At 40.1% G+C, this 27,382-nt stretch overlaps 1 protein-coding gene across 3 annotated transcripts in view; it reads left to right on the top strand.

The window, feature by feature from the left end:
- NCALD (neurocalcin delta) overlaps positions 1 to 27,382 on the top strand; it is a 163,466-nt gene that overhangs the window by 506 nt on the left and 135,578 nt on the right. The gene's annotated exons all lie outside the window — the stretch shown is intronic.

Genomic DNA, 27,382 nt, shown 5'->3' with positions numbered 1-27,382 from the left:
CCTGCTTCCTGGGAGAAAAGGCAGCGTGTGTGGCGTCCTCGCCTCCCGTCTGCGTTCGGGTGGAGCACTGCAGGGGCTGCTGGCCGCACGGAGAGGGGATGTTTTCTCGTTCAGAGAAGAGTCGCCTGAAATTCTACTACAGTGCAATTAGGACAGCAGCAACCACAATAGTGAACTTCCTGTTAAGACAGGAACATATTAGTTTCCTAAGGTGTTGATGTGGGTCTCAAAAGCCATCTCATTGAATATTTAGGAAATTGGCTTTTGGGAAAGGGAAATCTGGTACATGAATTTTGTGGCTATTTTTCAAAATATGCTTGTGGTCCCAGATGAGAGCCAGCCAAGATCTGTAAGCAAGGTCATACGGCTTAGGCCCTGGCAATACTTCCGTGGCTGTTTGTGGACAAGGCATGACTATTAATCTAATATTTACTTGGCCAAGTAGTTTTATATGAGGAGCAAATGACAAAAATAAAATAAATGCGGACAAGAACCAAACCTTTTGCATTTTACTGATAATTCAGGGGAGGGAGTAAATGTACCTGACTCATCCCACTTCCTTTATCCCCATCACGTCTCCGGTGTACTAAGTAGTATCAGATGAGCAACATGGCTCATCTCAAGGTCACGGGAAAGTGAAAGTGCAAAGTCTCGATTCCAAATTTGGTAGGCCAGTCCTCTTAATGACATCTGTAGAACAGTAAAGAAATATTTTAAGTGATGCTAAGCAAAATCTGAAGTTTTGTGCTTGTTTCTTCTCTCCTCCTGACATTGAGAAGTAAATCTCAATCCCAATGCATTTCTCCTGGAGGCCACAATAGAACTGTGCATTTCAATGGGTAGGGATCAGGCAGCCTGAGGGCTGTTTCTTCCTGTAATACTCTGGTTGAATGAAGCATGGATATCGCAACCCTAAATATGATGGTAGCCATTGCATTAGTTCCTTGGATCTTTCTAACATCAATTTAAAGAATAATAATAAAAAAATGCTGAAAGACAGTGAAGCATGAGTGTAATTCCACATAAGAACCTTTCCCCTTGACCTGGAGGTGGAGAGAATCAGCGTGTCTGCTGCTGGCCTCTGGTCATTGCTGCTCCTCCTCCAGCATCCAGGTCTCTCTTCTGTGTCTGTGGTCTTGGGGGTAGGTGATTCCTCCCTGGAGATCCCTTCTCTGGTGAGCCCCAAATAAGCTCTCCTTCATCTCTGGTTCATATGGAACAAGGAGAGGCTGCAGGACTTCGTGCTGCAGATTCGAGGCACCTGCCAGACTCGAAGGAGGACAATTTGGACGAGAAATTGGCAGGAAAGCTCCAAGGCGGTGTATGAGTCTCTCCCCGTTCGCCGGCCGTTGGTGCGTGAAAGGAGCAAGCACGGCAGCATGAGGGTGACCTTGTTCTCGGGGGCTAAACTTCCCACTGGGGCTCTCCAAGACGGTGACCTAAATTCGAAAATTCTGCTCCAGTTCCCTGGGATTTCTGGAACTTCAGAGTTCCACATACTCGAATAAAAATGGCCTAGCAACAGAGATCCTGAGAGCAATAGGTAGGGGACATGTATATGAAGAAATGATTTTAAAGTGAAGTGTATAAACGCATTTCAGGTTTCCAATTATTTCCGATTTCCTGTTGTCTAGGTATTTCTCTTTAGCTCCCTAGTCTAGAATCATTTTGTCTGGATCCCCAAGAATTCCATACTCGTCCTCAAGGCTTCCCATGTGACTAGCTTCTTAGTTACATGATATTATATGAAATTATATTTTCTACAGTTAAAGACCTCTTTCTTGCTCCTCCTCTTTAAAAAATACTATTTTAATCATCTTAACCTAGGAATTTACTACTCTTTATTTTCAATGTTCCATAAATTCCCCTCTATCCAAAACACCTATTTTGTCAACAGAGTATCTTTCATTCAGGAACAGTAATGGGGAGGGATTATCTCAGAGGCCGAGAGCACAGACACCAACTATCTAGAGGATAATTAAAATATGCTTCCAGATGTTTTCAAATACAGACATAGAAACAAATACTCATTATCCAAATAATTGATTTCCTGACCATCATTTTCTACCTGGTTATGTTCTTAATGACAAAACAGCTAATAAATTATGTGAAATAAAAAACAAACTTTTTTTATTAGTTTGTAGAAAAAAGAATAAAAAGCAGTTGATTTCTCAGCAATTTTGCAACAAGTACTTTCAGTGTCAGAGATTTCAGAGAATGCAGTTTGCAGTAGATAAATGATGATTTCAATTAACCAGAAAGTATTGATTAAGTATCTAACTTGAGCCCAAAGAAGAAGAATACAGCAGAACATGGACTCATTCATTTGGTAACAGATTATGCTCCTAGAAACACAATTTATTTATTCATTCAGTAAATATTGGTTAAGTGCTTGCTACTTGACAGGCACTGTGCTAGATGGTGGAGATAGTAATGGAAACAAGGCAGGCATGGGTCTTGCCTACAGTTGAGTGGTATGGGGTCGGGAGAGATATTGATCAAATAATTACACAATGTATTTTATAAATATGATAAGTACTGTGATAAAAACCAAACCAAAGCAAACACGAGAAACTATGAAACTATAAAACACAGGCACTACACCTAGTTTAAGTGGTGATCAGGGAAGCCTTCCTGACGAAATCTGAAGGGGTGGGGAAGGAGAGGAGAGTGTTCTGGGCAGAGGCTCCGAGAAGAGAGCAGGGAGCTTCCTGAGGACGGAACCAAGGCCCGCGTAGCTGGAGGGCAGTGAGGCTGATGGGAGGCAAAGCTGGAAAGGGGCGGGGCAGAGCACGGAAGCCCTAGTAGAGAATGAACGCATGGACATGTATGGTTAATAACATGAACGAGTCCCACCGCCTCCTGAGTGTGAAAGTAAAAAAATCTGCACTTGTATAATGACTGCTCTGTGGGAGATTTAATAATTAATTAACTCATTTAAACATAAGACAAAATCTCTGTCCAAAAATCTCTGGATCTTTATTTCTAGTGGAACAAGCAGCTAATATATCAATAAGCAAATATATAGGTAGTAAGTTTTTGTTTATGGGTAAGTGTTGTGGGTTGGTTATTAGCTGGAATCTAAAACATAATTTCAAGGCCCTGGCCAGTTTGGCTCAGCGGTTAGAGCGTCGGCCTGCGGTCTGGAGAGAACCGGGTTCGGTTCCTGCTACGGGCATGTACCTCGGTTGCAGTTTGTCCCCGGCCCTGGTTGCATCGTGCAGGTGGCAACCACTCGATGTGTCCCTTTCACATCGATGTTTCTCTCTTTCTCTCCCTCCCACTCTATCTGAACAAAATATTGAAAAATATCCTTGAGTGAGGATAAAAAATAACAATAATAATAATTTCAAGTATTGTATTGCATTTATGTATGTTTCTTTCTCTTTTTTTCTTTGAACATATTTTTATTGATTTTTTAGAGAGTGGGGGGAGAAAGAAACATCCATGTGAGAGCAGAACATGGATCACTTGCCTCCTGCACAACCCCTACCAGGGGATTGAGCCTGCAACCCGGGCATGTGCCCTGACTGGGAATCAAACCAGCAAACTTTTGGTGCGTGGGACAATGTCCAACCAACTGAGCCATACCAGCCAGGGCTAAGTGTATTTATTTCTTTGTTTAATTAAATAAAGTTATATGCTCAGGGCTAGGACCATGTTCAGCACAGGTGTTCTTCACAGTACTCAATTCATGGTCAAAGACTTTGGGGAAATTCCAAGAGAGGAAAATAGAGGGAACCTGCAAGATTTGTATTAGTTTGCACTTCTTTCTGAGGACCCAGTGGTACTGCTACCTACCCAGCCTCTTCCCACCTCTTCCTGGAGTGGTGGTGGAAGGTTGAGGGGACAGTGTAAAACAAGTGAAAATAACTAAGACTAACTGATTGAGAAGGATCTAAGGGAGAGTCTTCTTATTTCTTTTTACAAAAAAAAAAAAAAGAGCTTAGTATATCTTCTTATAACACTTCATGTACTTTACAGATTTTGCATATTTACTATCTCTAAAAAAGGTTCACATTTTATAGTCAAGGTACACATATAAGTGGAAGTAATTCTTTGCCACATTCCCAAAAGCTGTAATTTAATTGATGGTGCATCTTAAAATCATCAGTGATTTACAACTCAGAAAACACTACCTACCTGGAGTCCTGTTTGAGTTTTCAGTCATGCCTGTCTTTCCTGAAGATCGGCTTGAACATGTCCCGATGACAATGTTTGCACATCTGTGTATAAAGCTTTACCGTTGATGGATTAAACCAGGGCTCCTGTGAGGGTCACCTTCAGGTCTTACTTGCAAAAATCAGTATCAGAGGAAGCATCAAAAGGAAGCATAATATCTGTTTTCGTCTTCAGGAACTCTCCTTGTTTCTGATTTTCAGATGATATGAATCAAAGTTATTTTCATATATGCCAAGAGGAATAATGGCGATGTTAGTTTGATTCTTGAGTCTAGGGTTTCTCAACTGCAACCTGTTGGACCAGATCTTTCTGTTGGGAGGGGCTGTCCTACACAGTGCAGGATGTTTGGTGCCCGTGGTATCCCCACATCCATCTCTAAATGTTGCCAAATCTCGTGGGAGGGGCAAAGTCACTCTAAGTTGAGAACCACTGCTCTAGTATATCACGATCAGTGAGTGACTCACAGTACTGTGCTTTAGCTTTGTGTGCAGTTGTAGCATAGGAAACATGGCCAATCTAAATGCATAGCTTTTCGTTTCACAGGACAGTATATTTATAATTCGATAGTTCTTACATCACAATTAAAAAAATTATGAAACCAGAATTAGAAGACTGAATAATTAGATTTCTCCTGAGCCAAATGTGTGAAATCCTAACGTGGTAAAACTTTTTTATTTTCCTTTGGGGAGAGCCTTATTTTATTTGCTAAAACCACATAAAATTTTATCCTCAAAATTTTAAATTTACTTAGTGGCTTAACTATTTTTTTAAAGGTACATTTATGGGAATCTTAATGCTGCCAGACATTCCAAGTCAGTAAGCTGCAAGAATTAATAGCCTTTTGGTGACACACAGGAACTTAAAATGAAGCACAATTCATGAGTGCAGTTCTCGTTTTATAGGAAACAGAACAACAGAGAGAAGAACGTGCCACTCATGTGTGATGGTACCTTGATATTTTAGTGTAAGTTTTTATAATAGTATATTGCTTTAATGTTCCTTAATATCTGTGGTTTAATCAGAGTTTCTAAACACAGGAAGAATGTGTGTTCTCCCTGCCACTGTTAAGCTATGAAATGACATTTCACCCTCTAAAGTGGAATTTTACTGTGCTGTGGGGCCGGGGAAGGCTTAGGACTGCAGAAGTTTACTTAGAAACAGGACTACTATATATAACTACTTTCATTTTTACTATTATTATTTATTTCACCTGAAGACATCCTGCCTCAAAGTGTTATATAGAGAGACCAGTATGCAAATAAGATGAATATTATTTTGTAAAACAGAGCTTTCTTTCATGTCACTATCACGTTCAGGAACATTTAATAGCTTCCAGTTGTCTGAAAAATAAAGTTCTAATTCTTTTCCACAATTGACCTTTTCAGATTTATCTCCTTTACTTCCATTTGCCCCATCCCCAGATCGCACCCCGATGGCAATGAACGAGGTGGCCCAGGACATCCTTGCACTTTTCTGCCTTCATACTTCTTCTCACGCTGCTGTCTTTACCCCTTAAATACTAATCCACGCCTAAAAATTATTTCTTCTCTGTATCGTTCCAATTCTAGTACCTATGCGCCCCTGTGTTCACTGCAGTGTTATGTATAATAGCCAAGATTTGGAAGCAACCCAAGTGCCCATCAGTAAATGGGTGGATACGAAAGCCATGCTACATTTACACAATGGGATACTATTCAGCTGTAAAAAAAGGAAGGATGTCTTACCTTTTGTGATAGCATGGATGGATCAAGAAAGCATTATGCTAAGTGAAATAAGCCAGTCAGAGAAAGACAGATACTGTATAATTTCAATCGTATATGAAATTTAATGAACAAAATGAACTAACAAGCAAAATAGAGACTCATAGATAGAGAGCAGGCTGATAGCTGTCAGGGGGAGTGTTGGGGGGTTGGGTGAGGGAGGGGTGGAGTGATTGAGCAAAAAAAAAAGGTAAAACTCATGGACACAGACAACAATGTAGTGATTGTGATTGGCAGAGGGAAATCAGAACAGAAACAGACTTACAGAACCGAGAACAGATTGACGACTGTCAGAGGGGAGGGAGGTTGGGGGCTGGGTGAAAAAGGTGAAGAGATTCAGCAGAAAATAGCAAAAACTCGTGGATAAAATCAACAGTGTGATGATTACCAGAGGGAAAGGTGGGTAGAAGGAGGTAGAAGAAAGTAAATGGGGGATAAATGGTGACGGAAGGAGACTTGACTTTGGGTGGTAAACACACAATGCAATATACAGATGATGTATTATAGAATTGTACACCTGCAACCTATATAATTTTGTTAATTGTATGTCACCCCATATAAATTCAATTAAAAAAAACATGGCTCATGTACACTAACCTAGGGGTTGAACTGAAATTTGGATTATCTTGATCTTTCTTTTTCCCTCTTTATCTTGATCTTCATTTTTTTTAAATCTCTTTCTTTGATTACTCATTCAATTCTTGGAAAAGAGAAGAGACAAAAGAAAATCAGGTCCCTTCCAATTCTATTGATCAGTAGTATAAGTCTTTTCTTTGTTGGACTTTCTTCAAAGCTGTTGGTAATGTATATTGAAATTCCAAGAATCCTAACATTAAAAAAAAAAATCCTTTTTTTTCCATGAAACTATCTCAGATTTCCTCAGTTGAAATTAAAGTTTCTTTGTTTCTCTCCTCCTTCTCTCCCTCCCTACCCCCTGTTTCGTGTAAGATACTAGACTAGTGATTCTCAAACTCTCTATTGGAAGAAGTAGATTTTTAAAGAATTTCCACTTTGTCACAGGCCAATGTGTGTCCTCCTGTCCATGACCAGTTCTTGGATCCCACCATGTGAAATTCATTATGCAAGTTTGGCAACCATTCAGTGGGGTGAAATGAGTCCACTTGATCGCACATTGGGTGTTGTAACAATGCCCAACTACTGTAAAAGTGTCTAGACAATTACTTCAAATATCTGGTCCTGTAGCAGTCTGATAAACAATTCATGGGGTAGTGCTGGTCCACAGACCACACTTTAAGCAGCACTGCCCTAGACTCTCAGCTCTATGAAGGCAGGACCTAGGTCTGCTGTTTTCATCACTATAATTCTAGCACCTGTCACTGCCTGTCACATCATAAGTACACTTGTTACAGGTACTACTATCACACAACAGATTACAGCACCTGTCTCCAAAGTAGCTTGGATCAGACTTTGACCACTTTTTAGCATACACACGATTATCATGCTTTATCTGCATCAGAAAATAGGAATGAATGAGAATATCAGACTGATTTATTTGTAAAATACATGCTCTTCAGTATAAAATGCACTGAAATAAAACATACCTTCAGCCTCCTAGTGCTGGTATGGTCTTTATAAATGATGATCACTTGATCAATAATTTAATTTTGTTTTACTGGTTAGTTGTAAAAATCCACTTAAGCATATTTAAGTGAAATAAAGGGAGATTTTTTAAAAATCTAAAATATTTAAGCCTGTTAAATAGCAATATTGAGAAACTATCTCAGAGAAATGTGTTCCTAGTAGAAAAAAAAAAAGCAACCCACATAAAAAAGCTATATTTAAAACCAAAATGGCTTTTTTTTTTTAATGCAACTCAGCGGGATGCATTGACACGCTTAAGCAGTCCAAAATTGTGTTTCTGAAAATGAGAATCACGTGGAGTTAGTTTAACATCTACCACTGCAATTTCTACTGGGAAGAAAACCACCTGAGACCGGAGTCACATTTTTTTTTTTTTTAATTTTAAATGCAGTAGATCCAAAAGAAATTATTTGACAATGCTATTTGAACATAGATATCTAACTTTCAGTCATTCAAGAGTCTTTCTGAAGTGTAGAAGTAGTTGTAGCTGAATGTTCATATTTTTTCACTGAATATTTTATTACATTAAAGTTAACAGCTAAGGAAAACAAGGACGTTTACTGTATATGTTTTTCCTACCCTTGTTAGCCACTTACTTTTCCATGGAACATTAGTTATTTCTGGAAGACATATGGCATATGACCAGAACCATAATTAGTAACAGTTTGATATTATAGGAATTCAAAGTTTGGCTATTTCTAGCTTCATTAAATCAGTGGCTTCCTCTGAAATATAAAAGCAGTAAATGCAGATCCTGCGGGTGCATTCTGGAGTCAGCCTCTTTCTCCTCTACAAACTGTGGTATTTGCTCACTTTAATTAGGGGGTGGGGGTGGTTGAAGACTCTTGCAAATACTTACATAGCTTTGCCCCAGAGCCCGAAAGTGTCAGAAGGAGGCACTGTTCTAAGCACTTCACATAAATAAATCAACTTGTTTTTACAAATTATTTCTGCCTAATGCTCACTCAGTAGCTGGGAAATGCTGAGTAGTTGGGGAATTCTGGATATTGTGAATTCTGGGTCACTGAGCATTTTGCGTAACCAGGGAATGCTGGGAAAAAGAAGCAAGATGCCATTAGTTGGCAGCTAAATCTAAGCGACTTTTTAATATCTATAAACCCAAGGATTGTTGTCATCAATGCAGGGTCTGGGACTGACCTGCAGAGCAGCCATCTTCACACAGGGTCCCCCAAACCAATGTTATCTTTGAATAAGAAGGATAAACATTTGTAGAATCATTTCACTGCAAATCCTTAAGTGTATTTAAAACTTCCAATTTTCTAGCACTTGCTATATGTACAAATACAAGAGTAGAGAGGAGAAATTTCATGGAAAGAATATGTGCTTATTTATTAATGCATTCATTTTTTAAGACTTGAGGGCACTGTGGGGGCGTGGGCTAGCCGACGGCCCTTAGACTTCCCCCAGGACAGTTACCACTGCGCTCCAATACCAGCCCAGCGGGGGCACGCGGGGTAATCACTTCTGCTCTGTGCTGGAAGCCATGGTTGCTGAGGCTGATTTTTCACAGAAGTAAGGCAAAGCATCTCATCATTCTCAAAATGTAGTTTGTCCCATCCTGTGTTACTGATGGAGTTATTTAGGACTGAAAATGCAACATTGCTTAGCAACATGCATCGTAGTGTTTACTCTTTTGAGCAGGAGCAGTAACTAGTGTGTCTTGTAAATGTCCTGGTGGGTATCTTTATTTTCTCTCCTTTTCATCTGACAGCACTTATATCCATTGCCATGGAAATAAGCTGAGTGCTTAGACTGTGATGCGGTGGGGTGGGTTTAGATTTACTCCCTTAAGTACAGAGATCAGCCCTGAAAACTGGCATCAGTCCAGCCTAGAACCAAAAGGAGATGAGGCTGGAGGTGAGGAAAAGGAGTAAAGCATCCCGTCAACTCTCGTGTTTTATATAAGGCTTCTCGTTTTCACTGCTGGCAAGTGTGCGATGGTGGTTATGTCACTCCTGTGAGATGTGGGAACTCGCTGTAAGACTTTTCAGACTGTTTGTTTGGCTGGCTTTGGTCTTTCAGGCAGTGACTAGAGCCCGTAATAACCAAAAGGGAATGTCATTTCTATTTCCTCCTAAATGGAAAGGTAACACCTTCACTAATAACAATGCTCACACTCCTCTGTCATGTACACTTCACCATGAGTGTTGGAGAACAAGTTGATGTCGGGGGTGAATTTGATCTGGATGGACGTCTGCTCAAGCCCTCCTATCCTCTCCAAATTAGAATAGTAACCGTGCCTCTGGGAATCCCGGCATACAGCTCTCTACCCGTTCTCTGCCTCCACAGTCATCCTGCACTGGTCTCTTAAATCCTGATGTTCTAACGGGGCTTCTGCTTTAATGAAAAGCAAGAACTCCCAGGGGTTGGGGCCATCTTGCAGGAAAGATGGTCTCTAAGGAGGCTTAAACAATTGTGGAGAGAAAGAGAGGCCAACCTTCCCCACATGAACACAATGGGGAAACAATCAGTTCATCACTGGAACAAAGGCAGCCATTCATCCTGGAGGGGGAGATGTTCCACTTGGGAGTGTCACCCAGTGATTGATGTCTCTTCAATCCCAAGACATGTGGGGGAGCTTTGGGGATTTGAACTAGTGAGCGGATTGTTGGATTTGTTGTCCTTCAGGAGGAAGGGTCCTTGCATGTGTACAGGGTCAGTTTTCGGTACTTTTCACGTCCTTGGCTTTGCTTTTGCTTTGTTGTGTCCTAGATCATTACTTAATTATGGACCCAGTCCCTTCTGTGCACTTGCTAATTGGATGTTTTGGAAAATTGCTCCATGCTGGCTTAAATAACGAGGAGAGAATTAAAAGGCTGAGAGGTGCTGGGAAAGATAGAGAGACTGTGATCATTGGGAATCCAGCAAATACCCTTCAAATATCTGTTACCCTAGTAACCATGGGATACAGAGCACTGGGGTTAGGAGGGGGTAGAGAAAAAAATACTCAAAATGAAGTGATAAAAGGGACAGGGTCAGCAAGAAGGTCTATTGTTGTGGAAGGAAATCCTATCTGTGTCTAGCTGGTGGGAAGGAATTTCCCTGAAAACAGGGGGAATGGCCAGGACTTGGGTCCAAACCACGAACATCTGTGTCTTTTATTTACTAACTGTGGGCCTTGGAGCAAATGACTTTACCTCTGTGAGCATCCAGCTCTTCACCTGAGAGATGAAAAACAATAGTCCTTGTCTCATAGAACTGTGGTGAGGAGAAAGTGGGCTCAAGGTGGTGTCTAGACTACTTCCTGGCATGTAGCACTCTGCACTGGCTAGCCATTATGATTATGTGGTTATGTTGTCAACTTAATGATATAATAATAATAAAGCTGTTAACATAGGCAAGATAGTTACCCTGGCCCAGCGCAGGAAGGATTGGCTTGTAAATAAGCTGTAGGAGAAACATTATTCCCATTCCTTCCTCTCTACTTTCTTTCTGGCTCATTTATCCCCCCCCCCCCATTCCCCCCTCCCTTCACTCTTCCTGTCAGGAAGAGGAAAAGCATTTAAAAATTGGATAAGAATAGTACAGCTGTTCAGCTGGGGCCTTTGGTTGTTGGGAAGGAGGCCACAAGACCACAGCTGGCCAAAAAACCCCTGGAGCCCGTTCCCAAAGTGCACTCTATCATCCTGTACCACTATTTATTTGTCATTTAGATTGGTGATTTGCACTTTCAGATTCTAGAGTTTTCTTCTCCATTAGAATGTTAGCTTCCCAGACATCAAGGATTTTTGTGTCTTTTGTTCACTACTAATTCTCTAGTGTCTAGAACTGTGCTATGCATGTTGTATGTGTCCAGTGAATATGGAGGGAGGGTAGGGTTAGAGGGGAGCAGGGAAGGAAGGAAGGGAGGGAGGGAGGAAGGAAGGAAGGAAGGAAGGAAGGAAGGAAGGAAGGAAGGAAGGAAGGAAGGAAGGAAGTCGGTCGGTCTTTACTCAACAGAGCTTGAAGCAAAAAATAAAAATAAAAAAAAGTCTTAGGAGGGAGATCCTCCTGTCTAGTCTAATGGGTTGACAGAGGAAGCCTGTAGGTATTAAGTCAGAGAACATTTAGTGAGCACCTACTCTGTACCTGACACTGCACCAGGCAGTAGGGATGTAACAGAAAATAAGTGATCATCTTTGCTACCAAAGACAGAGATCTAAGAGGAATCTAGACAGTACTAAATGTGATGTACTTGAGGTAGCCTTTGTAGTCACGTGGATAATTTGTGTGTTATCAGATATATACAGAGTGGAAAGTATATCAAATATGTATATGTGCTATATTAGTTCCCCAGGGCTGCCGTAACAAAGTGTCACAGACTGGGGGCCTTAAACAACAGAAAGGTATTCTGTCTCAGTTCTGGAGACGAGAAGTCTTCAACCAAGGTGTTGACAGAACCATGCTCCCTCTGACGGCTCTGAGGAAGGATCCTTGTCTTTCCAGCTTCTCGCAGCCCCAATGTTCTTTGGTTGGGGGCAGCATAAGTCCAACCTCTACTTCTATCTTCACACGTCTGTCTTCTCTTCTTTCAAAGACTTCAGTCACATTGGATTAAGGCTTCGCACTATTCCAGTGTGATCTCAACCATTATATATCTTCAACTACTGTATTTTCAAATAAGATCATTCTGAGGTAATGGGGATTGGGACTTCAACATATCTTTTTAGACATCAACCCATAAAAGTTACTGATATAGGATTTTAAATGCAAATATTTAAGTAATACTGGCTGTTGGTACCAGGCCAGTAAAATGAAAGCAGGTCCAAGAATATTAGTATAATATTATGTTTATACTTGCATAGACAAATATATATATGTATATGTATGCATAGATATACACAGATACATATATATGTGTGTGTATATATATATATAACGCATATATAGATACTCATTTACACATATATAAATACTTTTTTATATATGTGCAGCTAAATAAATACAGAAATTAATATAGATGCCTGGGCTCATATGTGCACATAGATTTCTAGCTCTGTCCACTGAGAGCACCTGAAGCAGTGACACCAGGTATCAGTGAGCACACCCAACGTCAACATCTTTGTTTCTAAATACCCGTCTTCTGTCCAGGAAATCAGGGCCTCTTGGAGGAATGACTGATCTTAGAGCTGAGGCATGGCAAATGCAAGGTCAACTGGGAACACCTTGTAGTGCTAGAAAGTTTGAAAGCACTAAAGAAATTGTTTTTAAAGGGTAGAGCACATCAAAAAGATACAGGGGTCAACCTGAAAGTTTTCTATGGCCAATGTTAGAACAATTTGAGAAAAAAAAAAAAAAGATAATGATATTATTAGCTTATAACTGAAAGACTGAAATAAACATTGATGAGTTCATACATATATAAGTAAACAATAGAATAAATAAGATGAGAGAAGGAGTAAATATTATACAAGATTTTCAAACTATAAATATGAATAGGGCAGTAGAATATCAGCATTAGGACATTACAGAAATAATTGCTGGAGATGAGAGATGACATCCACTGGTGAATCTTAAGTATAGCGGGCATCCTTTAAGGAGAGAAAAGATATTTGCATAGCCTGAAAGCATCTCTCCCAAAATAATTATTAATTACTCCCAAGATATGTAGTTTGAACATATATCATGGATTCTTTGATAGTTCTTTATCTAGGAGATAAAGCTTAATTTTTGTTGGGTGTAGGCTTGACTCACATATGTGTAACAAATAGAGTATAAAAAAAAAAAGAGGGAGGAACTTTTTTGTTGATAAACCTCACAGACACTACTTTAAACAGTGATCAAGGTTAACATCACTGCTAATAAGTCATATCGATAGCATCTAACCTCCGATATGATGCAATGAGGAGGGCTATTCACCTTCGTGGTATTCTTCCACAAATCCCTAATCCCAGTCTAATCATGAGAAAAATCAGACAAACCAAAATTAGAGGCTTTTTAGCCTCTAAACTGGGGCATACCAGAGTGCTTCTCACTGTAGATTTAATGGCAGTGTTATCCTTGATTATAGCAGAATATGGATTTGATTTATTCATTCAGAAGCATTTCTACGTATTTTGGTCCCTGGTGTGAAATTGTGAATCTCAGCCTGGGTAACAGCTGCATTCCCACCCTCTGTTCTATGTTCGGGGCTTTGCAAGCACGGAGGAAGTATGGCCAGAAGCTGACGTCATGTCCCATTCTTTCTGGTTTCAGTCATTTCCATCAAATGGTGTTTCCCAAGCTTTCGTCATTCATTCCCCAGCTTCATGATTTTTACCATACCACATTCTATCTATACTACTTTTTACTTACTATCTTTCTTTAAACCCCTCCCTCTTTTTATTTTCACTTTAAGCATGTATAGCTGTGAAATTGCAGATTTGCTATGGCAGCTATATTTGTTCTAATGCACATTACAATAAATACACAGTCCAAACCCACCATAACTATGCACTGCCCTCGATGCTTGGAGAAACACTCTGGGAAGGTAGGGGCAGAGCCCCGCAGATCTCACTGACACCTGTGTCCGTCACCCGGGGATCTCAGACCTTGGGGAGGCAGAAAAAGCCATTCCTCTCAATGAAAACATCGGGGATCCCATTCGAAGGCATTAGGGATCGTTCACTTTATTTTGGTTTGGAATGAAGTGCAGAAGTGTCTAAGTCTTCCTTTGAGGGGAAGGCCCAAAGGGAGATGGAAGGCGCTGGCTTAAAAAACAAGAGTCAACGGCAGAGGAAAGAGCTGGAAAGTGAGAAAGAGTAGCAGGAAATCAAGGGTAGGGGAAAATATTGGAGGGAAATACAGTTGCTCAAAAAACAGAGCATTAAATGAAAGGTAAGAGACTTCAGAGAGGTCCCAGTTTCCTCCTCCCTTTTGACTTTTGGACTCCCATTCATGGTGTGGGAACCGACTGGATGCACCCTAGGATCAGCTTGAAGAGTCCAAGGGATGGTATTCTCCAGTCAACTTCCTGCTAATCGGATCATGCTCTAAACAGGTTAGCTACCCCATGACATCAGGTTTTGGCATGAAAGATGGGTTTAATACTGTCAGACAGAAGGGGTTAGAAAAGAGTTTAAATTTTCTCTAGCATCCTTTCACGCTTAATAAAGAAAGGGAATGGCTTTAGCCTTTGTCATAATAGAGATCTGATTGAGTCAAACCCACATATGTGCAACAGTCAAGTCACGTTTAAAGATTACATTTTTTAAAAAATCTGAATTCCAGAGGATTAAAATATCTCTGTTTAGGAACATCTCTGCTGGCACACAGCTGAAGTAAGTGCCTGCAGATGGGTCCAGCATGCACTGCACCAGACTTCTGTAGAAGCTGGTGAGTCCTAATTCCACAGCACTGTGCTCGGGATGGGGGCATGTTAGGAGCCAGGTCAGCGGCACAAAGGCCAATCAGGAAAAATTGCCATGTTGTTTTGTATTTTTCCAGATCTTTCTATTTCAATAGAGGGCTCTCTCAAAGGGAGTGCTGATATGATTTCCATCCTTTCCGAAAGAGGACAGGAGCTGGGAGGCTGGGAGCAGGCTGGATGGGGTCCATATACATCTCAGCGCAGACTCAGCCAAAAGACAAGAAGCTCTTTGTTGAGCTGTGCCCAGAATGCTGCTATTGATTACCCTTTCCTGAGATGAATTTAGGAAAATCCCAAGAATTGAATTACACTCAAACACATGAAATGCAGTCTCATCCACTATTCTTCCAAAACCTCAACTGGGATATTTACAATAAAGTTTTGGTTTCTTTCCAGATTTGAGAGAACACTCGCTTGAAATTACATTTTCAGGTCAGTTTCTACCAGATGTTCTTTAGATAACTTATGAACACGTCTTATTTCTTTTTTGGTCAGAGCATTGTCCCTTGAAGATCCCTTTACCTCTTTCCCCATTTATTTTTTCTTCTCCATTTTATCTTTGGCTCTCTTAAGAGGCAGACCCATGGACAAAATCTTATTTCTCCAGGTCTTTGCCCTCCAGAGAGAGAGAAAGAGAACTTATGCACGTCTTGACTTTGCAGAATTGTCGAGGCGGTGTCAAGGCTTTGACCACGTCAGACCTGTGTGTGGAGTCCAGGACTCTCAGCAGCAGCTGGGTAGCCTGCCCAGAAGAGGGCTCACCACATGGCACCGGCCACTGAGCATTTGAGAGCTCAGCTCGCTGCCCTGGCTGGTCCCTGGAATGACTCGGGTAAAGTAACAACTTAGATCACTGGACCAAAAAAAAAAAAAAGAGAGAAAGAAAGAAAAACCAGATTCTTTCGTGTGATTTCGATTCTAGTTTGTTCGTTTCATATGAACTGCATGTGAACAAAGTGATGTGTGGTAAGTATATATACAACCAAATCAAACTTTAGGAGAGCCCCCTAAGATAAAATAGAACCTGTGGGAAATATTTTCTTATTAGATATTTCTTCTGCCTGTCCTCCAAAACACTCTGATTTAGCACTGTTTTCTAGTTGGGAAGAGAGTCATTGTTCTATAGATCTAAACCACTGAACCGATCATGTTTCTGATGGGAAATATTTTTCTAGTATGTAAATTGGGGTGGGGGTTGGTGGAGGCTGAGTTGAAAATGTTAGGACGTCCTAATTGGTCCTCCCTCATCCTGGGGGATTAGCGATATGCCCATACCAACAGCCTGGTGTATTTTCTGTTTTTAATTTTCTCAATTTTTGAACTGTCGAATAACATATTATGATGTCTGTTTCCTGGGAACATAAGGCACAAGTAAATATTTAAGAAATTTGATACAGGGAAATTTAGTTTGAAGCTTGTCAAAAGAAATGCATGACATCAAGCCCCAGTAAAATGTTGTTCTTCCTTTCCTCTGGTTTATCATGATTTCGTGAAATCGTCTTTCTGGCCCACCCCTGAATAATTTGGTAACTAATACATAGGAGGGTGGATTTCTTAAATCCTGTTATGCTAACAGTACCTGGCCTTTTTGTCACTGCACATGATATATAAAAATTAAAATATATGTGTAAACTTTGGTTTAAGTTTTCTTTGAAACAGTGTCTTTTGAGCCTGTGTTGTTACGAAGTAGTATTTGAGGCTGCATAGATGGAAGCCCTGGCATGCAGCTCCTCACCTTCTCTTGCCCTCCTCTCTTTGGCTCATCCCGAGAGGCCTCCTATTCAAGCAAGCTGTATTAGTTTCCTGTAGCTGCTGTAACAAATTATCACAAACTTAGTGGCTTAAAATTATCTTGCCATTCTGCAAGTCCGAGTGTAAAGTCCAAGTCTCAGCAGGATTGCATTCCTTCTGGAGGCCTCAAGGAGATGATTCATTCACTCCCTTGCCTTTTTTAGCTTCTAGAAGCTGACTGTATTCCTTGGCTCATGGCCTCTTTCTCTCATTATTCCAACCTTTTGCTTTCATCATCACATTTCCTACTACTGACAATAATTTTCCTGCTTCCCTCTTACATAAAGCTCTTGCGATTACATTGGGGCAAGGCAGGTAATCTTCCCATCCTAAGACCTAACTTTACCATTTCTGTAAAGACTCCTATACCATATGGACATCTTTGGGAGGCCTACCATATAAGTGAACTCCCTAGTTCAAGCTCCATCCTCTACCTTTCCCCTCGCTGCCCCCCCCTTTACACACACACACACACACATACACACACACACACACACACACCCTCAAAAACAGCAGCAACACTGCATGTCTGCCCTTGGGAGAGCCAATCGAGATAAGGGCTCACACCGGTCCTGGAAGTGGCTAGAACTAATTGACAGGAAATTTCACAATCTTGGGCACCTGCAATGTAATCTGGATTTAAGAAAAGATCAGTGCAAGTTCGATGTGGGCTTGTGCCCTTGGCTGTTGGACACCTTGACCCATGAAGAGAACAGCCAAAAGAAGGCCTGAGGAAGGTGCTCTAAAGCTGGAGGCACAGAGCAGAGGCCGGTTGCTCACATCTACAAGAAGTATTGCCACCAACAGCCAGACAGGTCATGTGATTGAATGCCTGAAGGTGGACTATGGGAGATGGAGACCGTCTACCTTCCAAAGGAGGCAGCAGACAGAGTCCCAGGGGAAGGGGCAGTGTTGCTATTTTTCTTTAAATAAAACTAGAAATCTGCTTTTGTATTATTTTAAACATTATGCAAGCAAAAAACAAGTACATGGGGACCATTAGACTCTCCAATTTACAACTGACCTCTGGTTTAAAGGGGCAAGCACAGAATCCCCAGGACTAGATAACACTATATTGAATGAGTGAATAATGAATGTGAATGTTAAGTTCAGAGATGATGGATTAATTAAATTTCCCAAAGCTGAAATGTCATTCCTTACCATGCCACATTCTCCATAGGCTTATCAGAAGTTTGGCAGGGAGAATAAATGACAATATTAAGATAAATATTAATGAAATGCCAACAATACGGTGATGCCTTCAATTTAATGTAACCTTTTTCCCATGATAAATTTCACAAAGAGAAAGTAAAGTCTATAAATTAAAACTTCAGAGTTAAAGTCCAATAGAATTCATGTCCAAAATCAAAAGCTCTTGACCTCGTGTGTTAAATCCAAAGGAATCAAAGGCAAAGTTCAAAATTACTTCAGAAATTTCTAAGAAGTTGCTTCACATTATTTAGTCACTCAACAAATAATTATTAAGCTTCTACTATGTGTCAGGCATGAGAATATTCCCCAAACCAAGTGTTTAGTATTGACCAAATACCATAGCAGAAATTCAGTGACACGGAGTGAAGGAAAGTAGCTGGGGAAAATCTTGTTTTTTATATTACTGGGATCCAGTGTGTCTACCATACTGGAGATGATGATCAGCGAATTCACACTTAATGGAAGATATCTCACACACACCTCACCACCACCACCAGAAAGAGTGGAGGGAGGGAGACAGAGAAACCCCCTACTCTGCAGGAATTAAGCCTGCTTTTCTCAGCATATGCTGACAGTATCAAGAGTTCATGCTTCCTGCAGGCAGTGAGTACCCCAAAAAGCAGAGGCGGCAATGAGGCTGCACATGTGCACGTGCCCAGTTCCTGTCCCCAGAGCACCGATTCAAGAAAACACTGCTTCTCCCCTAGGCCAGTGAAGAAAGGAGGAGAGAAGTTAGGAATAGCCCCCCAACCCCTCAGGAATGCTCACATAAACACACAAGTCAGAGGAAAAGGATCGAACTTTCGCATCACAAACCTCAACACACACAACAGGGAAGGACATTCAAACTATCTTATTTGGTTGATTCTTGGGTATAAATTTGATTGGAAACAATGATAAGATTTTATTTAAAATGAGATGAGGAAAAAGTGAGTTTTCATTATTCAAAATCTCTCTTACTCTGGAAAATGGAGAACTGGGTGTAGAGTATTCATGTACACAATCTTAGATGTACACGTATGCAGGTCTGCCAATGATGAGGGAGAAACCAGAAGTCCCTGACTTCTTGTTTGTGAGTTCTTGAGTCCCGCCTGCTGATGGGAGTGATTGACTTACATCATTCTAACCAACCTTGTTGATTAACCCACGAATGATTCTATTTTGAGCCTTACATTCAAGATAGATAAAGAATGTAAGTATTTTTTGTCCTTCTAGGAAATTAGAACAGTCCTATCAAATCATACATAATGTAGCTTTTCTTGCAAAAAGTCAATGTTGTCATACCAGTACCCTAACATGCACAGGGCTCGTCTTGGTCATAGCCTTTGTTTCTTATTGGTTGTTGTTATCCATGAATAGTGAGTAGATGATATTTCACTGCTGTGTTGGTCTCTAGAAAGAGACTGGCCTTGGCTGGTTTGGCTTAGCAGTTAGAGCATTGGCCCTCAGACCAAAGGGTCTTGGGTTCGATTCCAGTCAAGGGCACATACCTGGGTTGCAGGTTCGATCTCTGGCTTTGATCAGGGTGGTGCGGGAGACAACCAATCGATGTGTTTCTTTCACATCGATGTTTCTCTCTCTTTCCCTCCCTCCCTCCCTTCCACTGTCTCTAAAAATCAATGGAAAAATAACCTCGTGTAAAGATTAACAACAACCAAAGGAGACTGGAGCTTAGAGTTGCCTTCACAGGTGACTTGAAACAAAAGCTTCTTGAAACTGTTTCCAGAACCACCATATGGCAGTAAGTAGACTTGCTTCATGTGTTTTATAAGCTTGATTGAGGTTAATTGAGATTATATACCATATGTGAAAAAACTTTTTCTTTTGGTACGTGCCCCTAGCGGACACCGAACCCGGGACTCTCTGGTCTGCAGTCCGACGCTCCAACCGCTGAGCCAAACCGGCCAGGGCATCTTTTAAAAGTTTGTACCAATCTGATTATAAGGCAGTGATCAATCTAGTTCAGTTCTCTGTCCTGGGGTACCTTACTGTCACCTCTGTCTTCTCAACATGCTTTCATGCTTCTCAAAGCATCTTCTGGCCACCTGACATATTAATACATGTGGAATGATAAGGAAGTGGATTTTCCGTGGAAGAATGGGGACCTTTCCTCTAATTAAGATGTCATCCCTAAATTTGCAGTCCCTTATTGCTTTAAGAATAACAACCACAGAAAGGAATGCTAGCCTAAACCCTTCTGGCTGGTGAGAAAAAGCAGAAGATGTAGGAAGCCTGCTTTTTATTTTTGTTTTTGTTTTCAAGTGAGAAACTTGGTTTTAAAGACATTCCAAAAAGAGAGAAGAAGAGATCCAATCTTTAAAAATTGAAAGCAAATCTTTGGCAGAGGCCACACTGACAGACGGAAAGAAACCTCATTCCTGCAGTTACAGAACCACTATCCAGACTGAGTGAATAAACCTGGCTGGTCAAAGAGAGTCTCTGAGTGGAGAAAACGTAGTCACGAGTGACGCGGATGCTCCGTTCTTCTCCCACGCTCCCCCGATGCGTGGCGGTGAGAAGGCTCTCTAGTGAGTGGGGTGCCGGGAGTCGGTGGGGTGCTGAGGAGGCAAACATGGGTACAGAAGTAGGCTCCGGGGTCACTTGCTTGGATTTGACCTCAGCACCACGGCTGGGCAGCTGTGAGGACCTGCAGACTTGACTTTCCCTCCTGGGCCCCCCCCCCCCCCATGAGAAGAGCAGGAGCTCCTGCCTCATCAGGCTGTTTGAACATTAAGTAAAACAACATGGAAATGTTTGTAGCAGAGTACGTGAGAAATAATTGTCCGTTATGATTAATTCCTTCTTGAAAAGAATAAACTGCTAGAGAAAGTGAGGAAAAATTTGGTGTTAGTCGTATGGCATTAGTCTCAGGGAGCCAGGAGTAAGACGTGACCAGATGGTGACGCATCCCAACGTGCTTAAAGAGTTTTCTGCTTGTCCATGTTAGAAAAAATTGGTGTGAGATTAAACATTAAGTGACAGTAACCAAGTTAGTGAGAAATGGGCAAAGTTGTACTTGGGTATTTGTCATTTTTAAAAATGTTAATCAAAACCGTGTTCCTTCTTTATTTTGCTATTAGAAATTAACCACTATTTACTACTTGCTTGTAATTTGAATAGTTTAGTTTTAGGAGAAGCATAGTAAAGTGAAGCACATGCTAAACATTTTCAAACTTTTGTCCAAAACTTAGAAAGATCAAGCCTAAGAAAGGCTTCATGGGTCATAAGTATGAAAACACAATTCATGCGAAACCAGCTCCCAAATTCTAGGCTTTTAGTCTATGGCCTCAAAGGGATAATTTGGTTAGGGGAAATCCACTAAGTCCCAGGAAATATCATAATTAATTACTATATACATATACTTTATAGATAAACTGTACTGTATAATTACTTGTAGCTTTACTTTAATTATGATATAGATATACTTTAATTTATATAATAACTGTGTTTCTGACCAACTGTGCCTAAAACAAATATTTATAATTTGATTCATTTCCCCCATTACCTTATATTATAACATCTATAAAGCATCATCTTTGTTTCTGTCTGATTTTAATTTATAGTAACTTCTAATTCTTTGCAAATGTGGCAGTTAAAAACCTGTAAATGATTACTGGGTATTATCAGGAAATGTAACAGTCTTGTTTACTGTTTTAGAGCAGCCTGGCGATGAATCCTTTTGCAAATTTAAGGGTTTTGTTTTGTTTTTATTTTATTTTTTGTAATGAGAGTTACACAGTTATGAGATGATAAGTGATTATAAATTCTTTGAGGACAAAGATTGTATCTTCTACCTACCACAGCACCCTACAGTGAATACATAAATAATGACTGGACATAAAGCCAGGGCCTGGGAACAATGTAGTCCTGGCAACTAACTTGCTGTGGGTAGGGCACTTGCTTTAGGTGGACACAGATTTTCTTATCTCCCTTCCCATTTCATGAAGCCAGAGAGTCTTGAATGGAATCATATGTGTGGGAAATGCAATCAAATATATGAGAACACATCCAGAATCTTAGGTTGAATTTATGGCAGGTACTCAACACACAATTGTCTCATGATTCATTACCACTTAATGTATTTGTTCATTTAGATTGCAATTTTCATGTGTTTACTTTTCTTGAATTAGGGCACATATACTTTGGTTAGTTTTTTTCTTTCCTTTTTTTGGAAGAATATATGTGCTGGTTTCACATGAATTGTGTTTTCATACTTGTGACCCATGAAGCCTTTCTTAGGCTTGATCTTTCTAAGCAAATTACAAGCAAATAGTAAATAGTGCTTTGTTCAGGCTATGTCTCTGAGTTTCTTTATGAGTTCTTTGTTCACTTTGCTCCTCCCGTGCATATGTTCAACCCTGCTTTTAGCATCTGGGTATTTGGGCTCTGACAGCAAGAACCACAGTAGGACTACCTCAGTGGGGGCTGAAAAACCCAGTGACCCAGCGGGTGGCAAGAGTTTAAAAATGCCCATTCAGTCTACAGAGAACTTTTCCTGGGGACAAGGATATCCCAGTATTGGCCCCTCGGCCCAGTGAACTAACTCAAGCCAAGAGGAGCAAAGCCTCCTACATTAGTTTCTTTTGCTACTGTAACAAATTACTACAAACTTAATGACTCACAATTATACAGTTTTATTACCTTACAGTTCTGGAGATCAGAAGTCCAAAATGGGTCTCACTGGGCTAAAATCTATGTATAGGCAGGGCCGATTCTCTTGGGAGTCTCTAGAGGGAGAATCCATTTCCTTGCTTTTCTACTTCTAGAAGGTTGCCCACATTCCATGTTTCATGACTCCCTTCTACCACCTTTAAAGCCAACAACAGTGAATTGAGTCTTCCTCATATCACACCACTCTGACCTTGCTTCTGTCAGCACATCTTCTTTCTCGATTTTTACTCTGCCTCCCTCTTTTGGACCCACTCAGATTACTCAGGATAACCTCTGACTTTAAGGTCAGCTAATTAGCAACCTTAATTCCCTGTGTAACTTTTGCCATGTAGCCAACATATTCATAAGTTCTGGGAATTAGGATGTGGTCATACCCAAATTTATGGGATATAGCAAAAGCAGTTCTAAGAAGAAAGTTTATAGTGATCAATGATTGCATTAAAAAACAGGAAAGATTTCAAATAAACAACCTAACTTTACCTCTCAAGGAACTGAAAAAAGAACAAACTATGCCCAGAGTTAGTAGAGGAAAAGAAATAAGATCAGAGTGGAAATAAATGACATAGAGACTAAAAAGACAATAGAAAAGATCAATGAAACTAAGAGCAGGTTTTTTTTGAAACATAAACAAAGTTGACAAACCTTTTAGCTGGAATAAGAAAAAAGGAAGACTATTCAAATAAAATCAGAAATGGAAGAGGAGACATTACAACTGATAACATAGAAATACTGAAGAGTCCAGCCAGTGTGGCTCAGTGGTTGAGTGTCAACCCATGCACCAAGAGGTCACTGGTTTGATTCCTGGTCAGGGCACATGCTCAGGTTGTGTGCCAAATCCCCAGTGGGGGACATGCAAGAGGCAGTCAATTGATGTTCTCTCTCATTAATGTTTCTATATTTCTCTCTAGCCTTCTAACTCTCTCTCTCTAAAATCAATAAAGGAAAAACAAATTTAAAAAAAGAAATATATTTAGAAATACTGAAGAAAAATCATAAGAAAATACCATGAACCAACAAATTAGATAACCTAGCAGAAATGAATAAACTCCTGGAAATATACAACTTACTATGACTGAATCTGGAGGAAATAGAAAATCTGAACTGACTAATTACTAACATTGATTTAGTAATCTAGACCCTCACAACACCGAAAAGTTCAGGACTGGATGACTTCACTGGATGACTTGAGTTTCACCAAGCATTCAAAGTCTTTTAAAAAATGTAAGAGGAGAGAGTGTCTAAGGGGGAAAAAGGAGAAACATCTGTAACAAAAATATATTAATAAAAATTATTTAAAAAAATAGGAGAGGAGGAAACACGTCCAAACTCATTTTATAAGGCCAGTATTACCCTGATACCAAAGCTAGACAAGGGCATTACAAGGTAAGAATGAAAATGTGAGCGAAAATCTCTGATAAATGTAGATGCAAAAATCCTCAATAAAATATTAGTACACTAAATTCAAAAGTACAGTAAAAGAATCATATACCGCAATCACAGGAACTCGTTCCTGGAATGCAAGAATGGTTCAACATGTGCAAATCAATAAATGATTTAGCACATTAACAAAATGAAGAATAAAATTATATGATCATCTGAATAGATGCAGAAAACATTTGATAAAATTCAGCATCCTCTCATGATAACAACTCTCAACAAAGTGGGTATAGAGGGAACATACCTCAACATAATGAAGGCTATATACAACAAGCCCATGGCTAACAAAATACTCAATGGTGAAACACTGGATGCTTTTCCTCTAAGACAAGGAACAAGACAATGATGCCCACTTTCACCACTTTTATTCAATATGGTACTAGACAGAGTAATCAGGCATGAAAAAGAAATAAGGTCATCCAAATTGGAAAGGAAGAAATAAACTTGTCTGTTTGCAGATGACATGATATTTTATATATAAAACCCTAAAGATTTAACCAAAAAACTGTTAGAACAAATAAATGAATTCAGTCAAGTTGCAGATAAAACATTAATATGCAAAAATTAGTTTCTATACACTAACAACCAACTATTGGAAAAGGAAATTACTAAAACAATCAATTTACAATAGTATCAAAAAGAATAAAATACTGGGAATAAAGTTAACCAAGGAGGTTCAGTTTCTTTACACTGAAAACTATAATGCATGGATGAAAGAAACTGAAGAAGACACAAATAAATGGATTGATGTTCTGTGCTCATGGATTGGAAGAATTAATATTGTTAAAATGTCCTTATTACCCAAAGCAATCTACAGATTCAGTGCAATCCCTGCAAAACTTCCAAAGGCATTTTTCACAGAAGTAGAGAAAAACAATCCTAACATGGAGTGAAAAAAGTCAGATAGAGAAAGATAAATACTACACAGTATCACCTTTATGTGGAATCTACCAACAACAACAACAAACACAGAAACCATGGCTGGGGGATGGGTAAAATAGGGAGAGGCTGATTAAAATGTAAAAACTTTCAATTCTGAGATGAATAAGGTCTTGCCCGCATGTAATGTATAACATGGTGATTGCTAATTCTGTTTCATAGTAGTAAAATTTGCTAAAGAGGGTAGAACTTAAGTGTTTTCACATACACACACACACAGGTGAATGTGTGAGATGATGGATGTTAGTTAATTTGATGGTGGGAATTCTTTCACAATGTATACATCAAATCATCACATTGCACATTTTAACATATTACAATTATATTTGTCAATTATACCTCAATAAAGCTGACACAAAAAATAAAAAGACATACCTAACAGTGTTTTGAAATCATGCTTTGTGGAAGCAAGTCCTATTATTGTATAAATTCCTGTTCTGGTGAAATAGATCATTCAGAAAGATGAAGGATATTAGTGCTTTGAAGGTTACATAATCTTTTCCTTTTGCCCACATAGACAAGAAAGGCTCCCTGGAAGAGAACTTTGAGATAAAAGAATATAACTTAATGGATAAATGTGTGAAGGCATTGAAGTGGATGTTCAATTTTTGATATAACCAGAAGGAGCCTAGAGCAGCTGAGATTTTCCGCAGCAAGAACAGGAATGAGCTGTACTTATCTGTACATTCATAAAAGGCAGTTATTTTATGAGCAGTCCCTACAAGTTAATATAGAGACTGACTTATAGATGGAGAGCAGACTGACTGCTGGGGAGGGGGTCGGGGCGGTGGCTGGATGTGGGGGGTGGAGGGATTGAGCAAAAAAGAAAAAAGAAAAAACTTATGGACATGAACAACAGTGTGGTGATTGCTGGGGGAGGGGAAGGAGGGTGCAGGGGCGGGGGGATAAATGAAGGTGGACAGAGACTTGACTTGGGGTGCTAAACACACAGTATAGTATACAGATGGTGTGTTGTGGAATTGTGCGCCTGAAACCTGTACGAGTTTATTAACCAGTGTCACTCCAATTAATTCAATAAAAAGGAAAAAAAACCCTTGAAACAAATGTGAAATAAGAATGGAAATAATACCAGGAAATAAACCTTTTAAACGAAAAACATTACAAATAAAAAAATAAATAAATGAGCACCCATTTCTTGGCTGGATCCATTTCTTTAATTACAGCTCACAGTATCTGTCAGGATAGACTATATTGTGCTGCTATTAAAAAAATAAATAAATAAACCCAACTCTCAATGGCTTAGCACAGTGAAAATGTTTTTCTCACCCACATAAAACCCATTATGGGTCTAATTGACTCTCTGGGGTAGCTCATTTCATGGGTTGGCTCAGCCTTCCAGGAACCTTCTTACCAACATATGCTTCCAAGGAAAGATAAAGCTGGAGGATCTCACATTAGCAATCAGATGAACTGGTTTAGAAATGACACATACCACTTCCGCTCACAGTCCACTGGCTGGACTTAGTCATGTGGTTCTACCCAAGAGTAAAGGGATGGACTATTATCCTCCTTTGTGCTTAGAGGAGAACCAGATGTGGGAGAACAATAGAAGTTTCTACCATATTACCAAGCCAGCTAGCCAGGATCATCCTAAATTTCTCTTTCACTTGTTTCATGTAATCAGTCACTTCACGCAGTGTCACTGTTTCTGATTCCCTCTAAAGACCTCCGCCAGCCATCTCTCTATTTCCATTGCCATCACCACTGTCTTTATTCTGATCCTTACCATGTTTCACCGACTTCGCAACAAAATTTCTTAACAGGTATATCTGCCTGCCATCTGCTTCTCAGCCCATCCGCCCTCTAACTGCCTCCAGAAGGATGCAGTGTTGGAGTGGCTACCGTCTCCTTTATTATAAACTCTCTTCCCTTATTGTGACCTTTCATGAGCCGACTCATGAAGGTTTACTTGTCCAGCTTCATTTCTCATCACTTTCTCACAGGCTCCAACCAGACCCAGTAACTAGAAGATCTTGCAACAAGCCATGTGCACCTGTTCTCTATCACTTTGCAACTGCTCTTCTGTCTATTAGGGATGCCGGTCCCCCTGACTTTGCCAGATGCTTACTCATCTTTCATGCTCAGCCTGAGCATCATCTCTAGGAGTCTTATCTGACTCCCCCTCCTCCCCAGCAACCTCATTAGGAGGCTCTGACCCCAGCTTCCAAGGCATTGTGCTCACCGGTGCTCAGCCCAGTCCCGTTATCACTGCTTTGCTTGTTTGGCCCATGCCCATCTCCTGGTTGTATCAGTCAGTGGGTGCATTATTGATCTCAGTATCCCCAGTACTAATAGTGCTGTGTACATGTAAGTACTCATTAAGGTGTGCTGTATAAAGTGAATGAATGCATGTTGTAAATTCCTAAAAGAGTGATTCAGGTGCCCACTCTTAACCTGTATCTTATGAAATTAAGACAAA

This window comes from Molossus molossus, unplaced genomic scaffold (genome assembly GCF_014108415.1).
Source record: "Molossus molossus isolate mMolMol1 unplaced genomic scaffold, mMolMol1.p scaffold_m16_p_16, whole genome shotgun sequence".
NCBI classification, from domain to species: Eukaryota; Metazoa; Chordata; class Mammalia; order Chiroptera; family Molossidae; genus Molossus; species Molossus molossus.
This window is presented reverse-complemented; position numbering and strand designations above follow the sequence as displayed.